Source organism: Homarus americanus, unplaced genomic scaffold, assembly GCF_018991925.1.
Source record: "Homarus americanus isolate GMGI-L3 unplaced genomic scaffold, GMGI_Hamer_2.0 scaffold46386, whole genome shotgun sequence".
NCBI lineage: Eukaryota > Metazoa > Arthropoda > Malacostraca > Decapoda > Nephropidae > Homarus > Homarus americanus.
Window position 1 is genome coordinate 130,320 of NW_024715175.1, and position 23,681 is coordinate 154,000.

The 23,681-nt window shown below is 37.7% G+C and overlaps 1 protein-coding gene across 2 annotated transcripts in view; it reads left to right on the forward strand.

Annotated features, from left to right (window-relative positions):
• Positions 1 to 1,221: 1,221 nt before the first annotated feature.
• Positions 1,222 to 23,681, forward strand: part of LOC121854704 (substance-K receptor-like) — a 76,946-nt gene continuing 54,486 nt past the window's right edge. For both annotated transcript variants that reach the window (XM_042349434.1, XM_042349444.1), the window contains exons 1-2: positions 1,222 to 1,892; positions 16,210 to 16,289. The gene's annotated coding sequence lies outside the window, so the exon portion shown is untranslated. The remainder of the gene's footprint in view (positions 1,893 to 16,209; positions 16,290 to 23,681) is intronic.

Here is a 23,681-nt window from a genome sequence, read left to right on the forward strand (position 1 = left end):
CACACACACACACCCAAGGAACGAACACTTCCCCTGTTCACAATACCAACAGTTCACTAAAAGTTCCCAAGGTACCTCATAGACAGGTGTGGCCACAGGTAAACCCCACATATCTACGATGAGTCGATAAGCTGAACTAATCCTTGAATCTTAGAACAAATACTTTTGCCTTTGTCCTCGTCTTTGTCAAACCGAACGAGATGAAAACGAAATAAATCCTTCGTTTATTTACCTATTTCTTAAATGGGTTGAGGTACCTATATATATCGTGGACTGGGTTTATTTAGGCACTGATACGGCTGGAAGCGAGGTACAGGAATAGAAAAAATCGTGTCTAATGTAAATGAGGGTTGAGCGAGTTTTCAGGAAGAGTGGCTAGAGAGGATCGAAGTCTGTTTAAAGGGAATTCAAGATAATCGAACCACTTGCCTTTTCATGTCCACTTGTTGTATTTAGTTACTAACTCTAATTAACTGCTTTCACTTATTTAACCACTTGCTCTTACTCGGTGACCACTTGCCCCCTAACTAACCACTTGCCCGACTGGTCTGGACCACTTGATATAGGGCAGGTCGTCCCCTTTACCACATCCACTTCATACACCTTCCTATTTATTTCGATTATCTCCCCTTCCTTCTGCTGATCTCTCCTCCCCGTTTCCATTTATTTTCTCCTTTGCTTCTATTTCCCATTTTTATCGCGTGGTGTCATTTATCTATCCACACACTCACGATTTTCACCCTTATTCCCGACGTTATTTAGAGGATTTCCGTACCTATGTGATATCACCCAGCCATAATCACCCCAAGTACACTCATTCAGCACTTACACTCGCTACCTATACTACTTCCCACATACACACCTAAAATTACACTTCCCTAAAATACACCCACAACCACCCATTCAACACCCCACCTCCTTCTCCTCCCTACGCATACAAAACACCTCCAGTATCTACACATCGTTACACTCACAAACACTCATTCATCCCACAAAACACCCACACCCCTCCCCCCCTCCACAATCCCCACACCCGTACACCAACCACCAAAATTTATCGTTGGCGGTACGTGGATGGTGTGGTTGAAGTATACAGCGACCCCTGGCAGCTCCCCATCACCACAGCCAGGCAGAGAAAGAGAGAGAGAGAGAGAGAGAGGGAGAGAGAGAGAGTGTGTGTGTGTGTGGCAGCCAGATCACCGACAAGTTGGTTCTCGCTCCTTGTAGTGGGAGGTCAGGCTGCGTCGTCCCTCCGTTTCCGTCTACCGCGCTACACTGGCCTCACCTTGACCTTAGTGATCCTACTGTATATATATATTAATATAAAATCCTCCGAAGGGTTGAGATTTTGTATTGAGGATAAATCTAGATCGTAAATACAGTCTTGAACGTCAATGGTAAATTATTTTTTTTTTCTGGAGTTGGATTTAACACGAGGTAAAATATTTTTTTTTAATCGGGAATTGCGGCAGTATTTTATGTAAGTATATATTTATATATAAAGAATGTCTATGTTTAATTCCATCGATTTACTTAAAATGGAAAAGAAAGTAATGAAAATCGGGAAAAACGAATAATTCTTCAAAACTTTTTACACTCTTCTTGTACTGCGTGGAAGACCAGGAAAAGTTGGGGACTGAAAATTGATATGACCAAAAACGTCGACTATGATGTTGGTTTGTGATTCAGGAAATAAAGTGAAATAAAGAATATTTATATTATATTGTGTGAGTAACCGGACCATTAATATTCCTCATTGACTGGGGGAAAAAGTTTGATAAATTAGAGGAAACTGATGATAATTACGTGATAACTGAAAGAAGATAAAGAGAAGAAAAAGAAGAAAAGCGACAAATAATTACCACAACATATATTTATTTTCGTCCGGTGAGGTAAGTACAGTAGAGTGAGAGTTATAGTGTTAATAATTTACATACTTGTGACAATGATGATAATAATAATAATAATAATAATAATAATAATAATAATAATAATAATAATAATAATAATAAAAATAAAATCAAGAATTATTTAAAAGGTACAGTATTTGAATTTAATACCAAAGTCCGGGAACTTCTTGTATAAAACAGCCATCCTAACAACAACTATCAAGGTAAACTAAACTTAGATAAGATTTTCGTAACTAAACAACACAAAGTTACTGCCCAAAGATTATTAAAGACACTTACGACAATATTTTTTATCCTATTTGAAGTTGCAACAGTTAAACTACGCCTAAAAATATAGTTTTAAAAATGGATTCTATTTTACTCGGAGACTCTACCCTGTTCTATGGAGCGTTGTCTCACTTTAAAGGAATTAATATATGGAAAATTCCTCGTAAACATTTACTGTTTCGTAATCCCTGCGGCTTCTGTTTAACATGTAAATCCATTCTTGAGTAACTTTTCGATAATTAATTGGAATTATTCACAATCATCTCCCCTCACATTGGTTTTAATTAACTGATTATACTCATTAATTACTTTTTGTTTCAGGTGATCATATATTCGTATGAATATATAATCTCCTCAGAGTTCCTTAGTTTACATAATTAAACAATCTATAATTAACTATATCCTCGGGGCGATTATATATATATATATATATATATATATATATATATATATATATATATATATATATATATATATATATATATATATATATATATATATATATATATTTCTCCATGCGATGATAAATCGGAAATCATTTTTATAACCAAATTAAATAACTCACTCTCTATTCATTAAACTAAATCAATATAATTATTAACCCGCATTATGCTTAAGTCAATTAATTACACCCACACTTCATTCGCTATAAGAGCTTTTATCTGAATTAATTACAACCAGTCAACTAAATTACGACGTACAGTACATAGCGGATTACCTGCTGAAAAACATCTTCCTTCCGTGTGTGTGTGTGTCGCTGCTTGTCATCGTAGTTACTTCCTGTTGCTTCATAAACTTTGCCTTGCTCCATTCTTCCTTGTTATTTCCTGGTCTTGTCTTTAGATAGATAGATAGATAGATAGATAGAATTTAATGATCAACTATTTCCTCAGTGCTCAGGTTATATTGGCACTCAGCGACCACCAGTTTAGTGTGACCTAACGACACGCTATCGCCTGTTGTGTCCTAAACCCACAACACATGATAAGAACAATCGGTCTCTTGGTGGCTGGCGTCTAGTCTATTATACAAATTGTCGTTACTTGTCACCTGTCCACTGTGTAAGGTTTGCTGTGGCGAAAAAATATATACACAAAACAGAGAAAGATTTTTGTGCCTGGGAAATTATTGTCGTCGTGTGCTGAAGGAAAGCGAGACATAGTTTTCTTTTCTTTCTTTCTTTCTTTCTTTCTTTCTTTCTATCTTTCTTTCTTTCTTTTGTTTTTGTTTTTGTGTTTGTTAAGTTCACAATATCGAAACTGGATTTTCATGTTGAGGCTTCAAAACGATTCACCAAAGTCCTGTCAATCGTACGACCTAAGACTCATGAACCTGTGAATCCGATACATCAACACAATTTTAGGCCACTGGGTTCGTGTGATGTTTCGGATTCACAAATTCATGAATCTCAGGGTTCACGAATGGGACGAAAGAATGACACGACTTTTTTTTTCTTGACAAGTTGTAGAAGGTTAGGTTAGGTTAGGTTAGGTTAGGTTAGGTGATTAATTATCCCAACGCAGCGATCTATAGTTTCTAATCAATAGTCAAGATGGTAATTAATTAGTGAGAATTGTCTTGTACAGTTTACTGATAGACTGGTTTAATTACTAACTTTGTCCCGTGATTAAAGACCTTAGTTGTTGTTATGAGGTAAGAAAGTATTATCATCAACGTCTCTCTCTCTCTCTCTCTCTCTCTCTCTCTCTCTCTCTCTCTCTCTCTCTCTTTCTCTCACACACAGAGAAAAACCCAGTCAGATTATTAACTCAAACAGAGAGGCAACCTGACCTATTATTAAAATTGGATTTACAGATCAAAAGGCAAGAATTCTAAACAGGATTTTCTCCACCCCGTGTCGGCAAGATCAACAAAGAAGAACAGTCGTTGGCATCTAACTCAGTACTTTGGGTGTTAATGTTGTGTTTCTTGGTTTGGTTTACTTTTTTGGGGTTCATCCTCGTTCCGAACACCACAGTAAGGTCAAAACGCCACAGTAAAGTCCGAACACCACAGTAAGGTCAAAACGCCACAGTAAAGTTTAAACACCACAGTAGAGTTCAAACACCACAGTAAAGTCTAAACACCACAGTAAAGTTTAAACACCACAGTAAAGTTCAAACACCACAGTAAAGTCTAAACACCACAGTAAAGTCTAAACACCACAGTAAAGTTCAAACACCACAGTAAAGTCTAAACACCACAGTAAAGTCTAAACACCACAGTAAAGTTCAAACACCACAGTAAAGTCTAAACACCACAGTAAAGTCAAACACCACAGTAAACAAACACCACAGTAAAGTTCAAACACCACAGTAAAGTTCAAACACCACAGTAAAGTTCAAACACCACAGTAAAGTCTAAACACCACAGTAAAAACACCACAGTAAAGTTCAAACACCACAGTAAAGCCCAAACACCACAGTAAAGTCCAAACACCACAGTAAAGTTCAAACACCACAGTAAAGTTCAAACACCACAGTAAAGTCTAAACACCACAGTAAAGTTCAAACACCACAGTAAAGTCTAAACACCACAGTAAAGTCTAAACACCACAGTAAAGTTAAAACACCACAGTAAAGTTCAAACACCACAGTAAAGTCCAAACACCACAGTAAAGTCTAAACACCACAGTAAAGTTCAAACACCACAGTAAAGTCTAAACACCACAGTAAAGTCTAAACACCACAGTAAAGTCTAAACACCAGAGTAAAGTCTAAACACCACTGTAAAGTCCAAAGCCTACAGCAAAGTCCAAACACCACAGCAAAGTCCAAACACCACAGTAAAGTCCAAACACCACTGTAAAGTCCAAACACCACAGCAAAGTCCAAACACCACAGCAAAGCCTAACTATTGACAGTACTGGCATAAAAAACTGATGATTGGACGCCCCTGACGCCTAGTTATGACATACTGTACACTCTCCACGTATCAAGTTTGGTTAAAATCTATTGTTATTTCTTCAAGTTATCGTGTTGACAATCCCCCGGACGGACTGACAGACTGAGACACAGACACAATTGGCATTTCCCCTTCCTGGACAGCCGGGAACTCAGGGTGAAGTTACAGCGTCTGATATTATGTTGTACGAGGCGAGGGAGCCATGAGGTATAATTTACAACCACACTAATAGATGGCGCTGATCGTCGTGCAAGAGATATAAGGGGACTTGTGTAGTTGGTGTATGTGTCTGTTCATAGATGGCAGTCGAATTCGAGATGAAGAAGGAGCCTCTCTCTCTCTCTCTCTCTCTCTCTCTCTCTCTCTTAATTTTCAAGGTCAAAAGGTCACCACTGATTCAGGTCACTTAGGTTGGCATCTCCCTTGAGTACAAACTTGTAATTTTCATTATACTGTTTCAATATATCCAGTAAACAGATACCAATTAGGCAGTTAACGAAGGGAAGGACAGTTGATCCGGCATCCCCAACCCCCTCAAATAACAAATGAGGGGCCACTTTTATTGGTGGATAGGGTAACATGAGCCGCGGTAATTGGTTAGTTCGGAACCGTAAGTCGCTATTATTGGTCAATTCGAAGATGAATAGCAAAGAGCAAATTTAAGTGTCAGCTTATAAAATATATATATATATATATATATATATATATATATATATATATATATATATATATATATATATATATATATATATATATATATATATATATATATATATATTGGGGGCAAAACATTTATAAACTGTGTGTGTGTGTTTTGAGAGACTTTTATAATAGTAATTTATTGTTATCGTAATTATGGTCATATCAGTTGATTAATAATAATAATGATAATTTAATAGTGTACAGTACAGTACATTAATACTTTGGCGTAATATTGGTAGTTGTAATAAAGTAACAGATTACAATAATTATATTACCAGTATAGTAATAATAATATAAATGTAATTTATTATCAAAACAGGTCATATTACTGGTAAAGGAAGAGATACCTTAGACCCCAGCGTGTAATTGTTAGTCTACCCTCAACTCATTTACAAGAATTATTACAAGAACGGCAACGCTACTCGTATACAACCTGTAAACAGATACTCAGACACACGTGTATGGTAATTGCTTTTCTCACCTGATTTAGGGGTATGAGAGACCTGGAATTAATCTCTCTCTCTCTCTCTCTCTCTCTCTCTCTCTCTCTCTCTCTCTCTCTCTCTCTCTCTCTTTCCTTACCTTCGCATAAAACATGAAGCCTGTCTGAATAAGCTTGAGTATATACATTACAACTAATATAAAGTTCCCCCTTGCCTTTATAAATTACGTTGTCAGAAGCCCTTCATGCACAGACGGGAAATCTTAAGTGCATATTTCCACGGCGCTACAAATATTCCCACGGTTCTATAAATATTCCCACGGTTCTACTAATATTCCCACGGTTCTATAAAGACTTCCACGGTACTACTAATATTCCCACGGTTCTATAAATATTCCCACGGTTCTATAAAGATTCCCACAGTTCTATAAATATTCCCACGTTTAAACACATACTCCCACGTTATTACAAATATTCCCACGTCATTATAAATATTCCCACGCCTAAACAAATATTTCCACACCTCATATAAATATTCCCACCAGCCAGTCTGCCAGAGATTCCTACGCTGAGATTATTTTCCTCTCTAAATGGGCGTTAAGGAAAACATGTGGTTGCAGTAGAGTCTAAGTGAAATTACGACGCCATATTTCACTTGTCGTAACTAAAGTGAATAAATTTGATGCGCCCCTCACTTAAGAACTAGTTAGGGTGTTAAATTTGACAATCTAGTCTCAGAGAATTAACGGCGCCATTTTGACCGTCTCACCTTTAAGTCAGAAGGGAAAATTATTATACGTTCTTAAATATATATCCAGTTAAGGAAATAAATTTGTCTTAAGATCCTTTGAGTAAGTCAACCTTACCCCACAAGACTCCTTCATACATCTTACGGTATACGAGAGGAAGCCTGAGAAAATGTATGTATGTATGTATGTATGTATGTATGTAATAATAATAATAATGATAATAATAATAATAATAATAAACGGTTTATTAATAGAGTTGCAGCCGGTGGCTGAAAATATACAGACTTACATTTAATTTAGACATAATGATATAATATGGGTTGAATACATTTACAGGGCTGTACAGTACATAAATCAGGAGTTGTTTATTAGTTTAACAATAGATGGGATGGTGCTGTTCTTATATTTATCGGTGCGGGCTCTTATGGGCTGAATTTTGTTGTAGTGGCGGACTGCGCGAGTTGGGTGGGGGGCTGCAGGTGGCAGGAGGTGGCGATGACGAGGGTGGTGCAGTAGTCCACTGCCAGACCTTTCCAGTGCTTGGTGGTGGAGGTCACTGAGGGATGGCATTTCCAGGGTGGAGAGAGCGTTGGTGTAGCCGGAGTATTCTGTGCCGAGCATGATTCTGCAGGCCCTTTTCTGTACCTTCTCTAGCTGACGTTGTTGGGTGGAGTTGAGAGAAGACGACCAGGCTGGTGACGCATACGCTAGTTTGGGGAGAATAAAGGCGTTGTAAATGGTCCTCAGCTCTGGCGTGAGTGTCCCAAGTGACCTAAGTCGTCGTAGCATGTAGAGACGTTACGAGGCTGCCTTGACTGTGTTATTTACATGGGCCTTCCAGTCAATTTTGTGGTCTATAGTTACACCCAGGAGTTTGGCAGACTGCACTAGCTGGAGAGGATGGCCACCCACTGTGACTGCTGGGGCTTGCACTGGAATGGTGGCGGTATTGATGTGCATGACTACGGTTTTGGTATGGTTGATGGTGACCTTGTTCTCCGTGGTCCATGCCTGTAGCCTGTCCAGGGTGCCTTGTAGCGATGAGTTGTCTGGTGCGGTGTATGTATGTATGAATGTATGTAAAGGCTTCTTGCTACATATATCTGCCTTACAATGTTTGTGTATAAAGGAGTATGGAAGTATGGTGGTGTATGGTGGGTGATAATAATGTGACGTCGTCTACAGGGAAATTCTGGACTCTGGCGCAACATGTATATATGTATGGAAGGCTGCTTACATCACCCCCCCTCTCCCTCTCTCTCTCTCTCTCTCTCTCTCTCTCTCTCTCTCTCTCTCTGTGTGCTGTGTTTTACCTCCAGACGGATTGGGAGTCACTGAGTTTAAGCTGACAATGCCATCCCTCCAACCCTCCCTCTCCCTCTCTCCCTCCCTCCCTCCCTCCCTCCCTCCCTCCCTATCCCCTTCCCTTTCACCTCCCTCCCCCTCTCCCCTCTATCCCTCCCTCCACTACCACCACTCAGCAGATAACTACCTTCTAGGCTAAACAACCTAGTTAAGCGCTGACACATCTACCTCGTTATCGTGTTAAAAGACTTGACGAGGCAGAAAAAATGACAATGACAGCGGACTAACCTCACCAGAGGGAGACACGTGGGTAAATAATATCGAGGAGAAACATATACATATACATATAAATATACATATACAATTTTATACGTTAGAAAGTAAGTGAAATATTATCCATTAACTTTACACCTGTACATACCGGTAACTTATTATAAATTTAAAGAAATATCACCCATTTTAACCTATCATAATATATACTAACTTAAAATTTAACCTTAAGTAAACATGTTAATTAGTAATGTATTTTAACACTGTATAGATGGATCAGATGTGTTACTGTGAGTTTTGGTGTTATTGTTACACACACACACACACAGAGCGAGAAAAATACGCATGAGCATCATTTGCATACAGACTGTCCTATCATATAGAATATTCTCAGACAATGCCAGAAACGTACATACCTCACTTTCACAGACTCCCTCACCTACACAACCTCCCTCCGTCACACAACCTCTCTCACCCACACAACCTACCTCACTCCCACAACCTCTCTCCCTCACATAGCCTCCCTCACCGCCTCCCTCACTCCCACAACCTCCCTCACCTAGCGCCTGTAAGAACCAAACGTGCATAATGAGTTTAGATTGGTTCGCCTTGCCTCTGTTGGGGTGATGACTGTGTTGAAACTGGCAACTCACAACGCGGGTTTTTGCTTCCCTCAGCTGCTGACAGAAGGGTACGGAGGGTAGGGAGGGAGGGAAGGAAGGAGGGGTGAAGGGAGGAGGTTTAGGGAAAGTGGTGGCGAAGGGGATGAAGGGAGGGAGGGAGGGAGGGAGAGAGGGAGAGAGGGAGGAACGATGGTGTGGGATGAATGATGAGGGGGGGGGAGGGATGCTGAGGGAGGGCAAGGGAAGGGATGGTGAAGGAGAGAAGAGGGAAGGAGGGAGGAAATGGTGTGAAAGGAAGGGAAGGGGAAGGGAAAGGGTGGTGAATTAGTGATGGGATCAACAGCGACAGTCAGCGTATGTTGGTGGTGGTGGTGGAGGAGTATTGGTGGGGGGGGGGAGTGAGGGGGTGGGGGGGATGGGGGAGGGGTGATAAAGGGAACAGGACTGATGGGAGGTGGAGGAGTGTTGGTGGGAAAGTTGATGTGGGAGAGGGATGGTGGGGGAGGGGATAATGGGGTGAGGAGTTGTGTTTACCTAACATCGATTCTGAGTGTTCGATACTTTTACACCCCCCTACCCTCTTCCCCTCCCCCACCTCCCCCTCCCTATCTCCCTTAACCCCTAATCACCAGCTTGACCTAACACCTAAGCTCTACCCCAGATCAAGCAGACCTCCCACCCCCCCTTCCCAACTCTAACTCTATATTCTAAAAAAAGGTTTCCTCTCATCTCCCTAGGATGAGTCTCATATGTTCTAGCAACAAGTGAGAAAGTGTTTAACATTGTTCCGGGTTATATCACTGTTTCCCCCGACTGGTGAATTATGGCATCAATATTTCTCACTGAGGGAATCTTTGTATTTTGTGTGTATTGGGTTAGGTTAGGTTAGGTTAGTGTAGGACCTGGTGCAGATGGTGGCAGTGGTATCAAGTGGTGGTGGTGGTGGTGGGTAGGTGTATATGGTAGTGGTTAATGAGAGCAAGTATACGTGTGTGTGTGTGTGTGTGTGTTTGTATGTGTGTGTGTATGTGTGTGTTTGGTGATCTTTAATGAGCTCACAGGAGGTATATCGTCTGTTACCTGTCAAGTTTAGATGTGGCATAATACTGTCTCATTATTTTGTATTTGAGTTAAAATAAAATAAATCTATTTTTATCTCATAATAAGTAAAACAACGTATTCCCCGCAGCTTCAGAGGGATGATGTTACACTTGTCTTTCTGTTTGTCTGTTTCTCTCTTTGTTTATGTATCTGTTTATCTGTTTGTCTCTATCCCTCTGTGATATTTAAATGAAAATATAATGTTTAGCCTGAGAGTTTATTATTATTATTATTATTATTAGTAGTAGTAGTAGTGGTAGTAGTAGTAGTAGTAATGTAGCAGCAACGAAGACAACATTAATAATAATAATAATAATAATAATAATAATAATAATAATAATAATAATAATAATAATAACAGCAAAAATAGTACAAAGGAATATTTTCTAAACAATTAACATCTAACGATCTATAACAGCAATATACATAGAGCCAATTAACCTCCTGGTGTGTTCAGTAAAGCCTAACTCAGGTGATTCACTCAACACTTGGTTATGTAAATGGCCCAGGTGTCACCCTCCCCCTCCTCCCAACTGTGTACTGCAGTAGTCTTGTATCACAATGCTGGGTACATTGCCAAGACCTGCTGCTGGTGATGTTGCAATTCTCTCTCTCTCTCTCTCTCTCTCTCTCTCTCTCTCTCTCTCTCGATTCACAGAGGCGCCAGACCGCTCACTCCCTTCCCTCAGCTTAAATCCTTGTTCTATGTGATGACACTTTCTTCCTCAGTGGATGTATCTCTCAGCTTCTCTCTCAAAAATGTCTCTCTGCTGGTGTCTCTCAAGTGGTGCATCTCTCATCTGGGGCATCTCTAAGCTATTGTATCTCTCAGATGGAGTATCTCTCAGCTGGCGCAAGTCTCAGTTGGTTCATCACTCAGCTCTTTTCTCAGCCGGAGGTATTCTAAGATGGTGTCTCTCTCGACCAGTTAATTTCTCAGCTAGTATGTCTCTCACTCTGATGCGTCTCTCAGCACTTACCCTGTTCACTAGGTCAGGGTTATTAAGCACCGTTCACTAGGTCAGGGTTATTAAGCACCGTTCACTAGGTCAGGGTTATTAAGCACCGTTCACTAGGCCAGGGTTAATTTTGATCCGTTCACTAGGCCAGGGTCTAATTGGTCTTAGTTTTGACAAGCCTAAAAGGTTATTGACTCTTTTGAATGGTGATGATGCTGTTCGTCACTAATGGTAGTTAAGTAGTAGATGCTGGTTAATGGAGAAGACGCCACTACCTATGAGGATAAACTAAAAGTATTTGTTAATATTACAAACTGCTTCTAACATAAAGACATTCTGAAACACCGAAGCTTTAGTCATGCGTAATTATAGGCTGTGTTAAGTTATAATTATGGACAGGAAGCATCTATAATTTTAGCTTGGAGTCAATTCAATGCATAGGCCGCAGTCAGTTAGAATTATAGGAGGCCATAAGCTGTAATTATACACATTAGTTATAGTCTACACGAAAAATTGGGACACATTGGATTAATGTCTTCAGTATATTGGCTAAGTTCTCTCTCTCTCTCTCTCTCTCTCTCTCTCTCTCTCTCTCTCTCTCTCTCTCTCTCTCTCTTTTTATCTATCTACAATATTTCAATCTATCTATCTATCTATCTATCTATCTCTATCTATCTATCTATCTATCTATCTATCTATCTATCTTCTTCTCTTTGTTCTTCCTCTTCATCCTCATCTTCGTAGTGTTCTTCTTTTTCTGATTCGTCTACAGTGCTTCCCTTCCCCCCCTTTCTTCACCTCTACCTTCCCTCCTCCCTCTCCCTCCCACCTTTCTCCCCTCTCCCCCTCCCACCTTACCTCCTCCTACCCACACCCTCCACTCCTTCCGACGTCCCTACCAGCTTCCAAGATTAAGATTATAGTGGAACGATTTCAGATTTATGTAACAAAAATAAGAACGATCCGCAGAAACCTCCAATCCCCCCTCTGTCAGATTTTTTTTCTCAAGACTTTTGCCGATTTTGCTCCCCTTTTATTACCCTCGGGATCATAATGACCAGATTTCAAATATGTTCTTCAGAGTAAAAAAGAAAAATGAGAAAAGGTGGAAAGCCATTGAGTTTTTTTTTGGAAGTTTAACAAATCCTAAAAAAAAAAAAAAGTAAAATCCCTCTACGATAAAGATTTTACTCCCAGCAAGGAAAAGTCCCAGACAGATTACTTACAGGATTTGGCCTATTTAGACCAGGTAGCTCCTCCTCCTCCCCCGTCCCTCCCCCCCCTCCCTCCCCTCCTAGCCATTACTGCTCCCTGAGTCATGGAGGAAAAATTTCAAGTCTGTGTACGAAAATAAAAGAATGATCGAAATGTAGTGAGAATTTTATGTGTGTTTATCGTTTTGTTTCACATCGTTACGGGGATTTTCGTATTGGTGTTGGGTAATCCTATTGAGGTGATTTCTTTGATAATTTTTTGAAGGGGGTTAGGGATTTAGTATGATGGATTTTTTTAATATTATATAAGAATTTTTAGTCAATTTTCTTTTATTTCTATCAATTAAATTTTATAAGTTCCTACAGACAAAGAATTTTCATGATTTTTTTTGTATACATTTTTCTTTAATTCAGGTTTTATAATAAATTCAAAAATGTAAAAAAAGTGACCATGTTTATATTATTGAAAAGAAAGTTCAATTCGCTTTCTCTTTCATCACGACCAATATGACATCCTGACGATTATGACAACATTAAAGGTTTAAATATGTGAGAAAGTGAAGGAGAAATAACAGTAAATAAACTTACTGCCCGCTGCTCGATCCCCAATATGGCGACGTAAACAAAAGATCACATGACTTCAGGTGTTGGAAGCCACTTACAGGAGAACTAAACCTCCTCTTACACAGGTCTCTCTCTCTCTCTCTCTCTCTCTCTCTCTCTCTCTCTCTCTCTCTCTCTCTCTCTCTCTCTCTCTCTCTCTCTCTCTCTCTATCTCTCCTTCTCTCTCCATGTCTCTGTCTCTGTCTCTCTCACTCTCTCTCTCTCTCACATGTTACGTGATCCACCTCCTCCGTCTCACCATGTTACTCTTTCTGTATCGCCTTTCCCTGTAAGTCTCTTCACTCGAGGCGTCTCTCCTTCATACCTCTCATCACTTGTGTCTCTTCCACCTTTATTCACTTCTCTTGTATTTATCTCCTCCGTATCTGTGTTTGTTCCTTGTTTCTCTTCTATTATTTGGTGGTTTTTCCTTTTTTCTCTCATTTGGAATTATTTAATTATTCTTTTCCTTTTTGTCGCTATGTCTTGTTTATGTTTAATTCTTTAATTTATTTTATCTATTTTATGATTTTTCTGTTTTTTTCTTGTTTCTTTTATTGATATAATTTAGTGACGGTGTTTAATTTTTCTGTTTATTCCTCTCATCTTTATTTCTATTCACTGGGTAAAAATAATGTATAATTTCTTCACTTTATTCCTTCTAGTTACAGTTTTCTTTATGGTAAACCGATTATAATTCTATTTCCCTTGAATTTTGTTTATTTCCTTAATTAATTGCCAAAGAAATCCTTCCTAGAAATTCCAACAATGAACATGGCAGGAATTATATTTTTTCATTCGTGTGTAAAGTCTCTATAAATGTTTGTTTATACACAAAATCTAATTAAGGTTGACAAACAAAGAACAGCGGTCCAGAAATTGTAAGTCATTAAAGAAATAGTCGACGTTTGAGCTCGTTAATTCATGAGTGTGATTCTTTTGTCCTGTCAGAGTTGTATTGAGTCATAGTTGTATTAAGTCAGAGTTATATTGAGTCATAGGTGTAGTGAGTCAGAGTTGTAGCGAGTCAGAGTTGTAGTGAGTCAGGTTTGTATTGAGTCAGAGTTATATTGAGTCATAGGTGTAGTGAGTCAGAGTTGTAGCGAGTCAGAGTTGTAGTGAGTCAGGTTTGTATTGAGTCAGAGTTATATTGAGTCATAGGTGTAGTGAGTCAGAGTTATATTGAGTCAACAACCGAAGAAAAATAGAATATTTTTACCATTGAATAAGAAGCGAGTAAATAAATAAATAATAATAGGAAATAAGATAAAAAAATACTGAAAGAAAAGAAAATAATCATGAGACACGAAAGAAAAAAATGAGAGTAGGAAGATTAAATACTGGAGTAGAGAAAACTTAAGAGCAGTTACGGGTATTAATGAGATGCTTTTGAAGTCTTATCCCAGATCCACGCTAAAACTAATTTCCTTAACGAGAGGTAAATCATTCTGTTAGTATGACTATTTGGGGATGACTGCGATGGTGGTGAGACATAGAGCCAGATGGTGGTGAGACATAGAGCCAGGTGGTGGTGAGACATGAGGCCAGGTGGGGTTGGGGGTAAGACATAGGCCAGGTGGTGGTGAGACATAGGCCAGGTGGTGGTGAGACATGAGGCCAGGTGGGGTTGGGGGTAAGACATAGGCCAGGTTGGTGGTGAGACATAGGCCAGGTGGTGGTGAGACATAGGCCAGGTGATGGTGAGACATACAGCCAGATGGTGATGAGACATAGACCTTTTTGTATCATAATTCTCACCCCTTAGCAAAATAATTATAATAGGTTTTTTGTTACTGTATTATAATGAGTCTTATATTAATATATATTCTATTACTTCATTATAATTAAAGTCATCAGCTTATCATGAATACCCTAACCAGTTAACTGTAAAAAACAAAAGCTTATTAAATGACACGTAACTCAAAAAAGCAATATATATATCAAAATATAATAACAGTAACGAGAGCTTATTTCCATATGGTTCATAATATAAGTTAACACAAGCTCTCCCATCAGCTTACATTATATTCTCTGTTAAGAATAAATGAATGTGTGATATTATCTCTCCAGGTTTTCATCGGCTTGAATGTGATGGTAATCCCTGGGTGTGTCATAGCCCCCATGAGACTTGGAAATCCTCCTAATATTAAATCCGGTTTAATTTCCACGAACGCAGAAGAGAGTTGCCGCCGTTCCCTTAACTGGATGTATAAGAACGTATTTAGATTACATTGAAACTCGTCATTAAGTTAATATATTCAATTTTAGGTAAGGGAGAAGGGAGAGGGAGGGAGGGACTTAGGGAGGATGAGGGAAGAGACTGATGATGGTGGGGATGGGAGATAGGAGTGAAAAGGGTAAGGAGAGAGAGGAAGGAAGAGTTAGATAGGATGCAAGGGTGAAGGGAGAATGAGAGAAGTTAAGGAGAGAGAAGTGAAAGGAAGAGAGGGAGAGAGGCAGAGAGACAGACAGAAGCAAGAAGAAAAAGACAGACAGACAGATGGATAAATGAGAAACAGTGAGACAGACAGACATACAGACGAATACAACCAAACCAAATTCATTATTATTCCACTTTAAACTTAGATGACGTCATTTGTCGAATTAAAAAAAACAACAACAACTGCCTCGTTAAAAACAGAATGAGTCATTAGTCAACTGTTGTTACGATGTTTCCCAATATTTGTAACTCTCAACAACACAAACACACACGTCCTTTTAGCCAATCAGTATCGCGGCTTTTATCCCCCTGGAAATCTGAAAGATGTGATTGGTTGAGAGAGATACATTGTTTGTCCCTTTTTCTTTTCATTTTCTTTTCTACACATGTTAAAGAACTCTCGTTAAATCCCAGCTTTTAGGTTTTGTTATAAAGTTCCTGTTCATTAACCTGTTGCCAGAATAGCATCAGACTTTGCTCTATATATTTTTATCACTGTAAATGACAGGTACATTTCGTAATATTGTCATTAATTACAGGTGAACAATACAGCCGTTGCCAGGAAGCTTTTTTGCTGGTTAAGTAAAGGGACGACTGTATTTTACAGTCTGGGGAAATTGGTATTGATTATCCGTGCATGTGTGCGTTTCTTTCCCTGTGTTAATTGACAATGTGGACACAGCACGATGTACACTAAGCCTTTCCGTACCCATTTAACAGCTGCGTGAAAGGGATCGAACCAGAGGACTCTTAGGACGGGAGGAGAGTACTCTATCCACTCGGCCACTGCACCCCTATTGGTCAGTATTGTGTCGTATTTATGTGTATGTGTGTGAATTCTATGTATTACAGGAATAATACATGTTCTCCTTATGTTGTGTTTGTCGTTTCTGTAATATGTATATAAATAGGTACAGCTGTCAGGTTACTTGGCTGTTATATTTATATCCATGGTGAGAGAAAGTTTCCAAAGTTTATTTTTTTTTAAGGTTTATATATTTTGTTGTCATGTATATTTATGTAGAATATTGTATTATTTTGTTTATGGTATTTTTCCTGTATTTTGTCTACAGTGATGGAGCTGTAGTCGTATTTTCCTGTAATGTATAGACGTTTAGGATGTTTTGTTGCTGTAATCTGTACGACCTTAAGAGATAAACCAATAGCAAAGAAACAAACATATAACATAAACAAGAAAAAACTATACAAAATAAATAAGAAGTTAAACAAGAGATAAACACAAAACAAACAAACAAACAAAATAAACAACTACACATAACATCTGGAGGAATAATTAATCTTTACCACCTCTTCCCCCTTGACAATAATATGCAAATTAAGACACATTTTCCTGTGGTTTTCCCCCTAAAATGTTGTTCTAGCTGTGTAAGACCTAGCGTGTGGCCCTGTTCTCTCCCTACCACAGTATATGTAAATTTTCATTGTGCTTGTTTGGTTCATATTTTTTTTAGCAGTCGTCTTTCGGACATTCTACTATTGTTGTTTTATGGATGTTACTTTGATGGTTGTGTGTGTGTGTGTGTGTGTGTGTGTGTGTGTGTGTGTGTGTGTGTCATGGGAGGTACAGGTAAGAGATAAAAAAAATATTCATAAACAAATTCAGGTAAAAATCCAGGTATTGTTGTCATGGAATGTTGCTAAAAATTGTGTAGGAAGGATAAGGGGTATTTTTACTATTGTCTCTGAGCAGCTTAGGACAAGATCTGTACCTAGTGCTGGGGTTAGGATACTAATTATAAGTAGGAGTAGTATAAGTAGTAGTAGTAGTAGTAGTAGTTAGGATATTTAATATTAAGGTAAATAAATGGTGGCGAAGGTGTGGCTATTGGGGAGGCTGGAGCCACGTTCAAAAAAAAAAAAAAAAAAAAAAAAAAGTAGTAGTAGTAGTAGTAGTAGCAGTAATAGTGGTGGTGTGGTGTGACTTGTGGTGTAGCTCGAACCGTGTGTGACCAAGACGGGACTGCAGCGGTACCCTCCCAGAGGAGTTTGCCCAGGTCCAAGTCGAGTGCCTGGCGGCGCGTGTGTGTGTGTGTGTGTGTGTGTGTGTGTGTGTGTCGTAATCCTCTTTTCATTCAGTACAGGAACAAAATACAAACAACTTACATAAAATACAGGAAAATAACACACGTGGCTATTTTATATATTGAAAAAATAATAATCACTCATCTCCAGACAGTCATAAGGAGAAATACAAGTAAGAATCAATACTAAATTCACCTACAATAAAATACACTCCCACCTAACCTATACAAAACCTCACTGACAATGACTGTATTGTTTCTCTGTAATTAGGGAAAGTTTTTAAGTAGTATATCTCTCAATTACACCCCCCCAAAAAATATATATATTTGTTTGTCAATCCCGGTATTTTGTTCTTTTAAATGACTGATTTGTACCGGCTTCATTATAAAGTCCGGTCGTAAAAAAAAAAAAACCATGATTTTTTTTTAACTGGAATGAATGGAAGGACACAACCAATGAAATCTCTTATATATTTGAATGGGAATAAAAACTACAGTATTGATTGGCTTATAGATCTGTGTTTATGTTGCTCGTCATAACAGAGTGCACCGTCATAACAGCAGTTGCCTATTGGTTTATTTGGATACTAACGAGCCAGACGCTGTTAGTATATCACGTGACGTAACATCAGGTAAATATTGATGAAAGCGTCTCACTGTCATAAACACATTCATATATATATATATTATACCTGTAATATTATAGTGAAACCAGATTTAATTTATTTCATTAATATAGACGAATAACATAAACATCAAAACCAGATTAATGTGATTTATTAATGTAATTTTTTATATAGACGAGTAATATATAGAACAAAACTGTATTGACTGTAGTGGGATTCAGGTTATTGCTAGACTTGATAGACCACTCACCTCTCTACACACAGATGGTAATTCCCTGTCAGAGGATGTGGGTTCAGAAGGTTGAGTCATTCATACAAACGGGTACACACTGTAAATTGATTTCCAGTGACCGTTAGTGAACTCTGTGTATGTGTGTGTGTGTGTGTGTGTGTGTGTGTGTGTGTGTGTGATCTCTCTCTCTCTCTCTCTCTCTCTCTCTCACTACATACATACGGGGGAAAGAGTTTTGTTTTTTACTCTATTTTTCAGTTTAATTTCTGTTTTTGTGTGTTTTCTCTACGTATGTGTAAAACTTTTACTACATTTTGGGTTAGATTTTTTTTTCAACTTATTTTTGCGTATATTTGATTTTTGTTTTCTATTTTTTAGTTTTGTTTGTTTTGCTTTTCTCAGGGATTTTTGGGAATATTTGTGTTTTATTATTAATTTTTGTATTTCTTTGTTTTACATTTTACATTTTTCTTCGTTTTTTTTTTCTGTTTTAGTGTTTCAATCTCCGCTCATTTTCCCTAACAGTTTGTAAGTCTTTGTCTGTATTTTCCTATTTATGTTTTATCACGTCTTATTCCTTTGTGTTTATCAGTTGTTGTTTTGCGCAAAGTAGTTAATCTTATGTATTTATAAAACGCGAATATTACTTAACCATTTTGAGTTGCTGTATGTCTGTATTATGTGAGCGCATGTGTGTATATGTGTACTGTGTAAGTATGTGTGTTAGACAGTGTATTTGTATTATGTTACTATGTGTATTTTTGTCTAACTTCATTATGTATGTGGTAAGTGTATGTCTAGGTGTGTGTATGTATATATACTCTCATTTGTGTGTGTGTATGTATGTGTGTGTGTGTGTGTGTGTGTGTGTGTGTGTGTGTGTGTGTAGGTGGTACCAATATCCACGTAATGTGTAAATGTGGATCTTTATATGAGTAAGTATGCATTCGTGTGTTAATTTACAGTATGCAGTGTATACGTGAGTGTATTAAATTTGGTGGGTAGCTGAGGGGCAGGGGGGGTGTGTGTGAGGGTCTATGAAGGGTGTAGGGGGATGAAGTAGACTGAGGTAGACTGAGGTAGATTGATTGCTGGCCTGGAAACGAGACAGTGAAAATGTGATAAAAATAACGTTAAAATAACCAACTAAACAGGTTAATAAATAAATAAATAAATAAATAAATAAATAAGAAAATATTATCTTTATCATGTTCTCATCACAGTGTATTTTGTTAACATGTTAGTTATTTTTATTGCTATTTATAAGTCTCAAATGATATCAACAGTTAACAAAATCCAATAAATAATTGTTTATAGACCAAAAATGCACCATACACAAAATATGATATAAATTGTCACACGTATTTATTACGGTGAAAATATAATTCATTGATAGAAAAAAAAAATGAAATAAAATGTTTTATAGTATTCAGTGACAATACTATTACACGCAGAAATAAATTGTCCAGGTTTCAGATTCCACACTCAATGTATTTTACTTTAATTTAATCTATAATGTTTATTTGTGTGTGAATTTATAGCCAAAAAAAATCTCATTGTTTTCTCAGGTATTGTGTTGCGATATTGTTATGTGAGTCAGTTTTATATAGGAATTATCTGTGTTTTGGTGTTATTTTCGTGTGGTGTGTATTAAGGACACACACACACACATACACACACACACATACACACACACACACACACACACACACACACACACACACACACACACACACACACACACATTCAGTAGTTTTCTTTTTCAGGTCAAACTAAAGTGCTTATTTTTCGTGTTCTATGTTATTTATGTATTGAGGGTAATGGAATACTTATATCTGACGCTTTGGAACTGGGAGAGTTACTATGTAGGATTTGTGTGTGTGTGTGTGTGTGTGTGTGTGTGTGTGTGTGTGTGTGTGTGTGGTCTCAGTACTATACGTCCTCATAAAACAGAAGACAACGATCGTAATGTGACCTTAGAAAATGTTTTTACAATATTGTCTTCAGTCACCAACAAAAGTTCCGGTGTCTCTTACCAGTGGCTCCTGACCAAACCTAACCTAACCTAACCTGAGAAAAGGGTCTATTGGGTGTAGGTTAGGGCATGATTGTGCACCTGTAGTATTGCTAAGCTTGTTGTTGTTGTTATGGTGTTATCTGGGGATGATTGGTTGTTTTTGTTGGGGGGACAGTGATTGTAATCTATCTGTCTATCTGTCTAATTCTTTTTTTACTCACTCTCTCTACTTTACTCTTCCTTTTTTTCCCAGTTATTATCATTCTCCCTATCTTTCTATTTTTATTTTCCTCTCTATATTTCTCTTTTCCTCTCCTTTCTCCTAATTTCTTTCTCTCTCTTTATCTCTTTATCTCTCTCTCTCTGTCTCTCTTTTTGTCTCCTTATCGTTTATTTCCCCCCCAACACACTGCACCTTCCTCCTCGTCTGGATGCAATGACGTCATGACTGTGGAACGAGGGGTCAAATTACAAGGCATTTTTTTTGTCTATATTTTCCGGAAATTCACTTTATGCTCACAGCCTTAAAACGTGATCTTCCATAATCGAGAATTTTAGTTGATTTTTTAATAAGAGACCTGACGTATTGTAATGTTTTTTGTTGTTATTGTTGTTTTTGTAATTATGAACTTAACTGGTGTATTGTAATTTTGTTCTTGTTTTAGTTGTATGTATATTAACTACTGTACTAGGGATATAAAGCACTGTTCACTAATTCGTAGTTGTTAGTTGTTGTGTGTGTGTGTGTGCTTCAGCTAACAGGATTTATATATCTCTTATTTTACACCGTCTTAATATTTTACATGCTACAACTATCAAGGTCATTAAATACAGTCTAGTGCGTCTTAGTATCTTACAAAAGACAATTATTAAATACTCAGAAGAACATGTTGAGTCTTTTGCATGATGAAATATTTAATACACACGTAAACTTTTAAACATTCGTCATGTAAAATATAAATGAATTGTGTTTTTAAAAAGAGTTTCAAATGCTTATAGTTAGTGGGGAAAAATTCTAAAAAATTCTTAAGGGTTTTGTCCTGGAAATGAAAATGCAATTAGTGGTTTATCACTTTGTTTTATATTGTCGTCATGTAATTTCGGAACACTGTACTGTACTGATGTGTGTGTACGTGTGTGTGTGTGTGGGTGGGTGTGTGTGTGTGTGTGTGTGTGTGTGTGTGTGTGTGTGTGTGTGTGTGTGGGTGTGTGTGTGTGTGTGTGTGTGTGTTTTTGTTTATTATTATTATTATGATTTGTAATTTAACATAATTTTTGGGGGGTAAAGTTAAGTCAAGTTTGGTAAATTTAGTTTAAGCGAAGTTAGTTTTAATTGGAGTTAGGTTAATTTATAGTAAGTATATTAGATTAGGCTAGGTTAGTTAGGTTAGGTTCGATTAGGTATTGTCTAGATAAATTTTGTTTGGTTAGGTTTCGGCTAAGTTAGATGAGATTGAATTAGGTTAGTTAAGTCAGGGCAAGTTAAAATAGACTGAGGTAGATTAGGTTCGATTTTCGGAACTCGAGGAGTAATTTTTTTTTTGTCAGCGAAGAAAACCTGGAGAAAGTCTTTGTGTGTTCTCTCCAGACAAAGTAAGAATTACTGTCTCTAATTCACAGAGTACGTTTGGTAGTTTTCACTTCCTGTAGTACCTACTAGAAAAAATATATTACACACACACACACACACACACACACACACACACACACACACACACACACACACACGTACAATCATTACAGAAGACAACGACCTTCACCACCTTATGATGGCAGATGATAATAGCGAGACCAACTCATAATCTTAGGCCAAAATCTTAACATTTATCTCATAGCTCCACAACATTCACTCAGTTAACTAATTACACCACAGTCATGATGTAATTTAGACTCCACATTGGCTAGTTTTAGTAAGCGGACCAGTTGTATGCCGTCTCGTATCACCAGCTGAGAGAAGGGGTTAAACTGTAAGTAATATGCTTAAAATTTCGCGACCAGGGGGATGGCAACACTCGTCTGCGTTCGTGAATGGTAATCCGGCTTTAGTGTTATGGTTCCTCCGTGGCTTATCTGAACACACGAGCAAAGTATTTAGGATAATCAAAAGCAATGTAGTAAATGTTATAGAGATTATAATTTGAAGCTTGACAGTGTATTAAATCTGACACAATATACAGAATAAGTCTCTTGAATGTAGCTAACCAGTGGAAGTACATTACACACACACACACACACACACACACACACATATATATATATATATATATATATATATATATATATATATATATATATATATATATATATATATATATATATATATATATATATATATATATACTGCTTACATAAGGCCTCAGGCATATGGAAACTGTGTGATAATTTATTTACCTTAACGTCACCACAAACTTATTTTAAATTATTTTGATATCACAGTCGTATTAACTTTTCTTACGGGTTCTCAAGATATCATCAAATCGTGGCTATTTTACTCGAGTTATTACTTGATATCAGCTGTATAACTATTTTAAACACAGATATTGGATTTAGGGAAGGAAAAAATGTGACCTCTGAAATATTCACCCGTTTTGTCATATTGCCTCACATAAAATCGTAACCATTTTTTTATTTATTTGGAGTGAGTATACAGGACCTACTATGGCTACGAACACCGTGATATACCTACTGTGTATATTAGCATTCTGGTTGGCTGGTAAGACATACAGACATACACCTAACGCAGTATATGTAGCAATTTCCCTCCTCGTCCACTTTGCATACACCTCAGCTGCTGGATATTAATATTGGAGATTGAGTCATCGTTATGTGAGGCCGGGAAGGGAACACTCGTATAGGTGAGGTGGCTGACTCCTTGTGGCTCCTTGTGGCTCCTTAGGTTACTGCCGAGAGAGGGATGGATTTATTTAACATATGTGAGGAAAGTGTACACATATATTTAACGTGTTTGAAGAAAAGCTGACTTGTAAGGCTACTTTTTTGTAGGGGGGCGATAATGTGAAGCTATTTTTTGAAGGACAGCTAGAATGTAAAGCAATTTTTCGAAGGAGAGCTAAAATGTGAAGCCATTCCTCGTCCTCCTACCTCCTCCTCCTCCTCCTCGTCCTCCTTAGCCTCATTATCACCTTCATCATCATAATGGGAGAAAGAGAAAAAAGTGTCATAAATTATATTACAGTATAATATATTTCAGTGACGACACACAGCTCTCTCTCTCTCTCTCTCTCTCTCTCTCTCTCTCTGCTCTTCTGAGATAT